Source organism: Rattus norvegicus, chromosome 10 (assembly GCF_036323735.1).
Source record: "Rattus norvegicus strain BN/NHsdMcwi chromosome 10, GRCr8, whole genome shotgun sequence".
Classification (NCBI taxonomy): domain Eukaryota; kingdom Metazoa; phylum Chordata; class Mammalia; order Rodentia; family Muridae; genus Rattus; species Rattus norvegicus.
Genome location: NC_086028.1, coordinates 83395001 through 83403344, shown reverse-complemented (window position 1 = coordinate 83403344; position 8344 = coordinate 83395001).

Below are 8344 nucleotides of genomic sequence, written 5' to 3'. Positions count from 1 at the left end.
TGGTAGAGGGAGGGTGGGCTGTGGTGGAGGGAGGGCTGTGTTGGAGGGAGGGAGGGAGGACTGTGGTGGAGGGAGGGAGGGAGGGCTGTGGTGGAGGGAGGGAGGGAGGGCTGTGGTGGAGGGAGGGTGGGCTGTAGTAGAGGGAGAAAGGGCTGTGATGGAGGGAGGGAGGGCTGTGGTGGAGGGAAGGAGGGCTGTGATGGAGGGAGGGTAGGCTGTGGTGGAAGATGAAGGGAGAAATAGGTATTGGCTTTAAAGAAGCCGGCTGGGGCACTTTGTGAAGACCTGATCAGGCATGCTGAGGCCTCCCACTCAGGAAGAAGATCAGCAGAGTTGTCACAGATCTAAGGAATGCTTTCCTGGAACAGTAGAGAGCATGGATTGCAGTAGAGGAGGGATGGAGGGCAGGGAGAGAGAGAGGCACAAGGCCCTGAGTATACTCTACTACACTTACTGGATTTTTTTCTGCCCCCCTCAGACAGGGAGCCTTGATATAAGCCCCTTCCTGGCTCTCAGCATCCTGGGTATAGCCACGCAGGACACTTGTTTCTTATTTTCCAGTGCTCAATATCTGTTGGTGGAGGGCTGTCTCGATGCGTTAGAGAGATAATGAAGCCCCTCTGTGGGGTAGTGGGACGTCAAACTGGGCAGCCAAGGATGCTTTAATGAGAGCACCTACTTGCCCAGAGACTGCATATGCAGCAAGAACATCCGATGGCAAAAGGATGGGGGCGCATTAGCAGAAGTAATGGGAGCAGGGGCGGAAGTGGATGCGTGGGAAAGGCAGTGAGATGGTGTTTTAGGTTAGGACAAGGCCACTAAAAATATCTGCCCAGCAGCTGGACATTCAGAACGCCAGCTCCACTAACCTTGTGGCCTGGGAAGGTCCTACTTCCATTTCTGTTGTGATAAAAGATTCCGACAACCATCTGTTTAGGAAAGGAGAGGTTTCTTCTACTTACAATTGCGGGTTATGTTCCATTATTTAAGGGATGTCAAGGCAGGAACTTAAAGTATCACATCCACAGTGAATGCAAAGAGAGAATAGGCCGGCTGTCACCTCTCTTTATTCTGCCTCACATATCTCAGGACCCCCTGCGTAGAGAATGATGCTTCCCATAGTGGGCAGGGTCTTTCAACCTCAATTAGTAATCAAGGCAACCTCCATAGACAGGCCCATATAGGCCATCCTGATCTAGATAATTCTCCAGTAAGATCTCCTCCCAGAGGTGCCAGAGAGATGGTTCAGTGGTTAAGAGCCTGTGTTATGGGTTACTCTTGCAGAGGACCCAAGTTTTGTACCCAGCACCCAAGTCTTTTAAAGAAAATACATTTTACAAAAGATTCGTTCTGAGAAGAGTCAAAGTGTGTCAAGTTGATGGTAAAAAAACCAGAGCAGGAGCCATGCGAGCAGTTGTTTCAGGAGGGTCTGAAGGCACCCCTGAGAGCAAAGACAAGAAGCTTTGGGTGGAGCCTTGAATCAGCACTGATGGGAAAAGAACAATTACCCGTTGGGGAAAGAAAGAAGAGACTCAGGCAAGTGCAGAGTCAGTGCAGACAGGCAGGGGTGGCTTAGGCCAAATGACCCCAGGATGCCCCAAAAGTCCAGTGAGTAAACCTGGGCTACCACCCAGCAACAGCAAGAGAGCTCTCAGAGGACACAGTGATGAGGCAGTGGGAAGGCAGGATCCAGATTGTGTTGGTGAACAAAGAAGTGGGTGGGAGGGTTGAGGGAGCCAAGGAAAACACTCTGGGAAGGGCTCTGGTAGGATGGGGAGAAGAAAAGAGTCCCACTCCAGATGGAGGTGGAGCCGAGGGGAGCCTGTGTGCAGAACGGCAGAGACAAGAAGGGGTTTGTAAGCAGAAGAGGAGTCACGAGGCACTGATGGCATTTGATGGTGCAGAGAAGGTCCCAAGGCAGGAGAACGCACAGTCAGACTTACGATAGCTTAGCACATGCCCAGCTTGTGTCGGAACCTGGGTTTCAGCCCAGAACTGCCACAACAATAGAGTAAAAGTGTGTAGATCAAAGGAGTCATTAATTCAGTGAGCATAGTAAGTCTTTATATTTGAGAAGTGGAGGGCAAGTACACAGCGTTAGTCTGTGTTGTTTTCTCTCGTCTTCATAAAGGACTTACTGTTTCTACTAAAACACAAGGAACTTAAGTGGGTCACCCAAGATCACGGTGATGGTTTACATATGCTCGTCCCAGGGAGTGGCACGATTAGAAGGTGTGGCCTTGTTGGAGGAAGTGTGTCACTGTGGGGTGGCCTTGGAGACCCTCCTCCTAGCTGCCTGAGGATGCTCACTCTGTTCCTGGCGTCCTTCAGGTGAAGATGTGGAACTCAGCTTCTCCTGCACCATGCCTGCCTGGATGTTGCCATGCTCCTGCCTTGATGATGATGGACTGAATCTCTGAACCCGGAAGCCAGCCCCAATTAAATGTTGTCCTTTATAAAACTTACATTGGTCACGGTGTCTGTTCATAGCAGTAAGACCCTAACTAAGACAATCACACAGCTGGGGATCAATTAAGAGAAGTCATAGACTGAAGATGCAGCCCCGTTGATAGGTGCTTGCCTAGCATGTGCGAAGCCCTGGGTTCGATCCCACATACTGCATAAACTGAGCACAGTGACTCAAGACTGCGATCCCAGCCCTTGAGAGATAGAGACAGGAAGATAAGAAATTCAAGGCTATCCTTAGCTACATATTGAGGAACCCAGCCTGGGCTACATGAGACCTGTCTCAAAAAGAGAGAGAGATATTAGGTACCAAAGACCCAAAGAAGCAGGCTCTTGCCCTCACAGCCTTGTGACCATTATCAGTAGACTGGGCTCCACTCTACTAACAACATGTTCAGAAAATGTGCACATAATAAATAAATGCCCAAGTTCAGCTGGGGGAAAGGAGAGGATGCACCATGGGGACATGAGGAGGTGACGTTTGACCTGAATCTGGAAAGACCAGAAGGAAAAAGTTGGCTGACAAGCGAGAGGCATTCCCAACAAATAGGACTACTGGGCACAAGCCTGAGCCTCTGGGAACTGTGACCAATTCACTGTTCCGGAACACAGGGTAGGTGTGGCTGGGTACAGGACGGCAGTGTGCCAAGGGGGGGGGTGGAGGAAAATGACACACTGTGCCGAAGAATTGTAATGTTTTCCCTTGATCAAGCAAGGAAAAAGTATCAGATTTGCACTCTAGGGCAAGAGCGCTGGAGATCTCCAGGAGACAACATAGTGAATGAATGAAGTAAGAACTATGGGAATCTTGCCTAACAAGCGCAAGGCCCTGGGTTCGATCCCCAGCTCCGAAAAAAAAAGAAAAAAAAAAAAAAAAAGAACTATGGGAATCCAAGGAGCCAGGGATGATACAGTGTGGTAGCTGGGGCAAGAAGGGATGGGCGGAGACATTGACATTTGCAGTGCAATAGAGCATGGATATATATGTTCATATATGTGGGCATATATGGGCATACACAGTGTGTGTGTGTGTGCTCATGCGTGTGTGTGTGTGTGTGTGTGTGTGTGTTTCATACACACAGTGTGGTGGCTTGAATGAGATATCCCCCATTGTCTCAGACACTTGAATACTTGGCTCTCGGTGGTATTATTTGGGTAGGTTTAGGGGGTGTGGCCTTGCTGTAGGAAGTATGTCACTGGGGATGGGCATGGAGTCTTCAGAGCCTTGTACCATTCCCAGTTCACTCTGCTTCCTGCTTGGGGTTCAAGACGTGAGCCCTAGCTTTCCAGATCTAGTCACCAAGCCTACATAGACACTTACCTTTATAAGGTGCCTTGCCTTGGTCATGGTGTTTTATCATAGCACTAGAAAAGTAACTGAGACACATAGATACTCACATATGTAAACATACATACATGTGTATGTACATACACATATATACATATACACACCTACACATATACATATACATCCTATATATACACACATATGTATGAAGAGAGTATTGGCCAGCCTCAGAGGCAAGTAAGCTGATGTGGTTGGTGGCTCAGTCCTGTAATCTTAGAGCTGTGAACCGAAGCAAAATGATTACACAGAGCTCAAGGCCAGTCCGGACTGCAGAATGAGATCCTGTTTCAAAACAGACAGCCAGACAGACAAACAGGCAGGCAGCATGATTCCCAGGTCTGGCTTGAACAGAAACAAGATGGGGGAAATGTTTGGCAAGTTGGGAAAGAACAAGTCCTGGATGCTCAGGTTGGGAAGCCTAGGGGTGTCCAGAAGGGAGTGTCGGGGTGAGCCCGTGGGTCTAGGGGTGTCCAGAAGGGAGTGTCGGGGTGAGCCCGTGGGTGGAACTCATGGGAGAGGCAGAACTGTGCAAGCCGGCATCACAAGACAGCTACGCAGCCACTGGTGGGGTGAAGACAGCAAAGCTCCCCCAACACACACACACACACACACACACACACACACACACACACACACACACACATGCTGACCTGCATTTATGGGGTAGGTGGGAGAGAAGAGCCTGAGAAGGATGTGAGAGGAGGAGGAGGGAGAAAGGAGAAGGAGGTCTTCCTAATACATAGAGACCCGGGGCCACAGGAGGAGATGCTACTGAGAACTAGACAAGGAGACTCCCTCACTCGCCTGCTTCCTTAGAGAGAACAGCTATCCTAGGAAAGGGGAGAGCAATGGGGTCTCTCTCTTCTCCCCTCTCCCCTCCCTTCTGACCCCCTTCTCTCCCCATCCCTGCCCTCCCCTAGCCCTGCCCTGCCCTTTCTTCTCTCCTCTGTGCTCTGTTTGCTTGACTCTTGCTGTAATAACCAGTGTATTCACGGAAAACAAAACATGGCGTTTAACTAAAGGCAGAGAGTCAGACGGGCCAAACGTTTCCATTGTGAACTTCAAAACTAGGAGACCATCCAATATGATCGCACTGTCCTTAAAAGACGTTCCTTTGATAATAATCATTGAACTGTTCTGTTTACCAGAAATGCTAACAAGGAAAATAAACAACAGGGCCATTTAGGAGAATTTCAAAATTGAAGTTTAAACCAGGAGAGAGACAAAAAAGAACAAAAAAGAAAAAAAAACCCACATAAACATTGCAGACCTCGGCTGCTCTTGAGTATTCTACTCTGACCAGTATTACATAATTCCCCACAGATATCTATCTCAGATGCTAAAATTCACAGTGTGTGTCGCACTTAAGGGATAGAATACTGAAAAGAAAACAATAGATCCGGGCGTGGTGGTGCAGGCCTTTAATCCCAGCACTGGGGAGGCAGAGGCAGGTGGATCTCTGCGAGTTCGAGGCCAGCCTGGTCTACAGAGTGAGTTCCAGGACAGGCAGGACTGCACAGAGAAACCCTGTCTCAATGCACCACCTCCATCTCCCAAAGAAAGAAAGGAAGGAAGGAAGGAAGGAAGGGAGGGAGGGAGGGAGGGAGGGAGGGAGGGAGGGAGGGAGGAAGGGAGGGAGGGAAGGAGGGAGGGAGGAAGGAAGGAAGGTATTGTTATAACAAAAGTTATGGAGGTTGGGGATTTAGCTCAGTGGTAGAGCGCTTGCCTAGCAAGCACAAGGCCCTGGGTTCAGTCCCCAGCTCCGAAAAAAAGAAAAGAAAAAAAAAAGTTATGAAAAAAATTCTGTAATGAAATTTATATTAACAGAGTGATTTATATTAACGTGTAAGAGATGGGGGAAGATGTAGACAAAACTGAACATCCCTTCAAGACGTTTTCAAAAATTTTAAAAGTGCTTTTCAGGGCTAGAGAGATGGCTCAGTGGTTAAGAGCATCAACTGTTCTTCCTGAGGTCCTGAGTTCAAATCCCAGCAACCACATGGTGGCTCACAACCATCTATAATGGGATCTGATGCCCTCTTCTGGTGTGTCTGAAGACAGCTACAGTGTATTCATATATAATAAACAAATCTTAAAAAATATTTTAAAAAAAAAGTATTTTCCAGACAGTGGTGGACCAAGCCTTTAACCTCAGCACTAGGGATGCAGACGCAGGTGGATCTCTGAGTTTGAGGCTGGCCTGGTCAAAAATAAACAAATAGGTAGATAGATATACACACAGGCAGATAAAACTTTAAAAATACCTATATTTATTATATTCTTATTTATGAGAATGTGTGTGCCTGTATGCCAGCTGTGTGGGTGCCCACAGGGGGAGAGGAGATCATCAGACTTCTTAGTTGAAAGCCGCGGTGTGGGTGCCCAGAATCAAACCCTGGCCCTCTGCTAGAGCAGTTTGTGCCCTTCAACTGCTCCCTGATGCTGTTATTAGCCAAAAAGAAAATAAAAGGAAAACCTGAAGAGGAAGGGAAATGGCTAAGGTTGGAGTGTAGAGGTCAGAGGTCATCTCGCAAGAGGTTCTGGGGTTCAAATGCAGGTCAGATTCTACAGCGAGGGCCATCACCTGCAGAGTCACCGTATCGGCCCCTGATCAATGATATTTGTTTGTTTGATTTTGGTTTTTTCAAGACAAGGTTTCTCTGTTTAGCCCTGGCATCCCAGACTCACTCTGTAGATCAGGCTGCCCTCGGAACTCACAGAGATCTGCCTGCCTCTGCCTTCTGTGTGCTGGGGTTAAAGGTGTGCCCCACTGCCTGGCAAAAATGCCATTCTTAATAGATGACGTGACTTTATAGCGCAAATCTCAAAGAATCCACAGATCTATTCTCCAATAAAATAATTGAGCCAACCAACGTGTAAAATCTACACCCAGAAAGCAAGGAACTAGGGCTGGGGCTCGGGCATCTGGGAAAGGAAAAAGAGAAGAAAGTCACCCGCATTGTTACATCCGTCTGTTAACAGACATTGCAACTTAAAGGAGGTGTCTTGTCTTAGGCTCATTTTTCATGTTCATAAAAGAATGTCCTGCCTGGATTGCACTGCTGGAGTGCATGCGTGTGCATGTTCGTGTGTGTGTGTGTGTGTGTGTGTGTGTGTGTGTATGTGTGTGTGTGTGTGTGTGCATGTAGCCTGGTGGTGTGCATGTTCATGTGTGTGTGTGTGTGTATGTGTGTGTGTGTGTTTGTATGTGTGAGTGCATGTTCGTGTGTGTGTGTGTGTGTGTGTGTGTGCATGTTCATGTGTGTGTGCATGTGATCTGGTGGTGGTAGCACACACCTTTAGCCCCAGTACTTGGGGGGCAAAGGAAGGGAGATCTCTGAGTTTGAGGCCAGTCTGGTCTACAGAGTGAGTTCTAGGACAGCCAGGGCTACATAGAGGAAACCCTGTCTCAAAATAACAAAACAAAAATATTAAAAGAGAGCTTAGGGACTGGACAGAGGACTCTGTGGTTAAGAGCACAGTTCGCTCCGTGCATGTGGAGGTAAGAGACAACATTTTAGGAGTTGCCACAGGGCTGAACACTGAATGTAATTAAGATGATGAGTTTTATACTATGTGTACTTTCCCCGCTACAAAAAAAACGGTTAATATAAAACCACAGACAACAGTCATGTCTGGGATGGAGGTCGGTCGGTCGGCGGTGCAGCTGGTGATACAGACTCTCGTGACTCCCCAGATGTGCTGGCTTTGCTCTCTTGGCTGGCCATTAACTCAGCCATATTCAGTTTACTGCTCTTTTTAAAGCTGTTCTTTCTCTGAGACAAGGCTGTGCAGCCCGGGCTGCCCTGGAACTCCCGCCCCATTTCTCAACACCCCCTTCCTGCCTGGAATGCAGAGAGTACAGGCGGGCATTGCACGGCCAGCTTTGCGTACGTCTTTTCCCGTGTTATTCAGTACACCTGCTATCTTGCTGCTGCTATGTTTGTCTCTTTCTGTGTTTTTGTTGTTGTTTTATTTGTTTGTCCTTGAGGCAGGGTCTCACTATGTAACCTAGGCTGGTCTTGAACTCACAGAGATCCTCCTGCCTTTGCCTCCTGAGTACTGGAGTTAAAGATGTATCCCACCAGCCTGTTACCACTTATTTATCCATCCACCCACCCATCCATCCATCCATCCATCCATCCATCCACCCACCCACCCACCCACCCACACATCCACCCACCCACCCACACACCCATCCATCCATCCACCCACCCACCCACCCACACACCCATCCATCCACCCACCCACCCACCCACACACCCATCCATCCATCCACCCACCCACACACCCATCCATCCATCCACCCACCCACACACCCATCCATCCATCCACCCACCCACCCACACATCCATCCATCCACTCATCCATCCATCCATCCATCCACCCACCCACCCATTCACCCATCCACCCACCCACACATCCATCCATCTACCCATCCATCCACCCACCCACCCACCCATCCATCCATCCACTCATCTATCCACCCACCCATCCATCCACCCACCCATCCATCCATCCACTCATCCA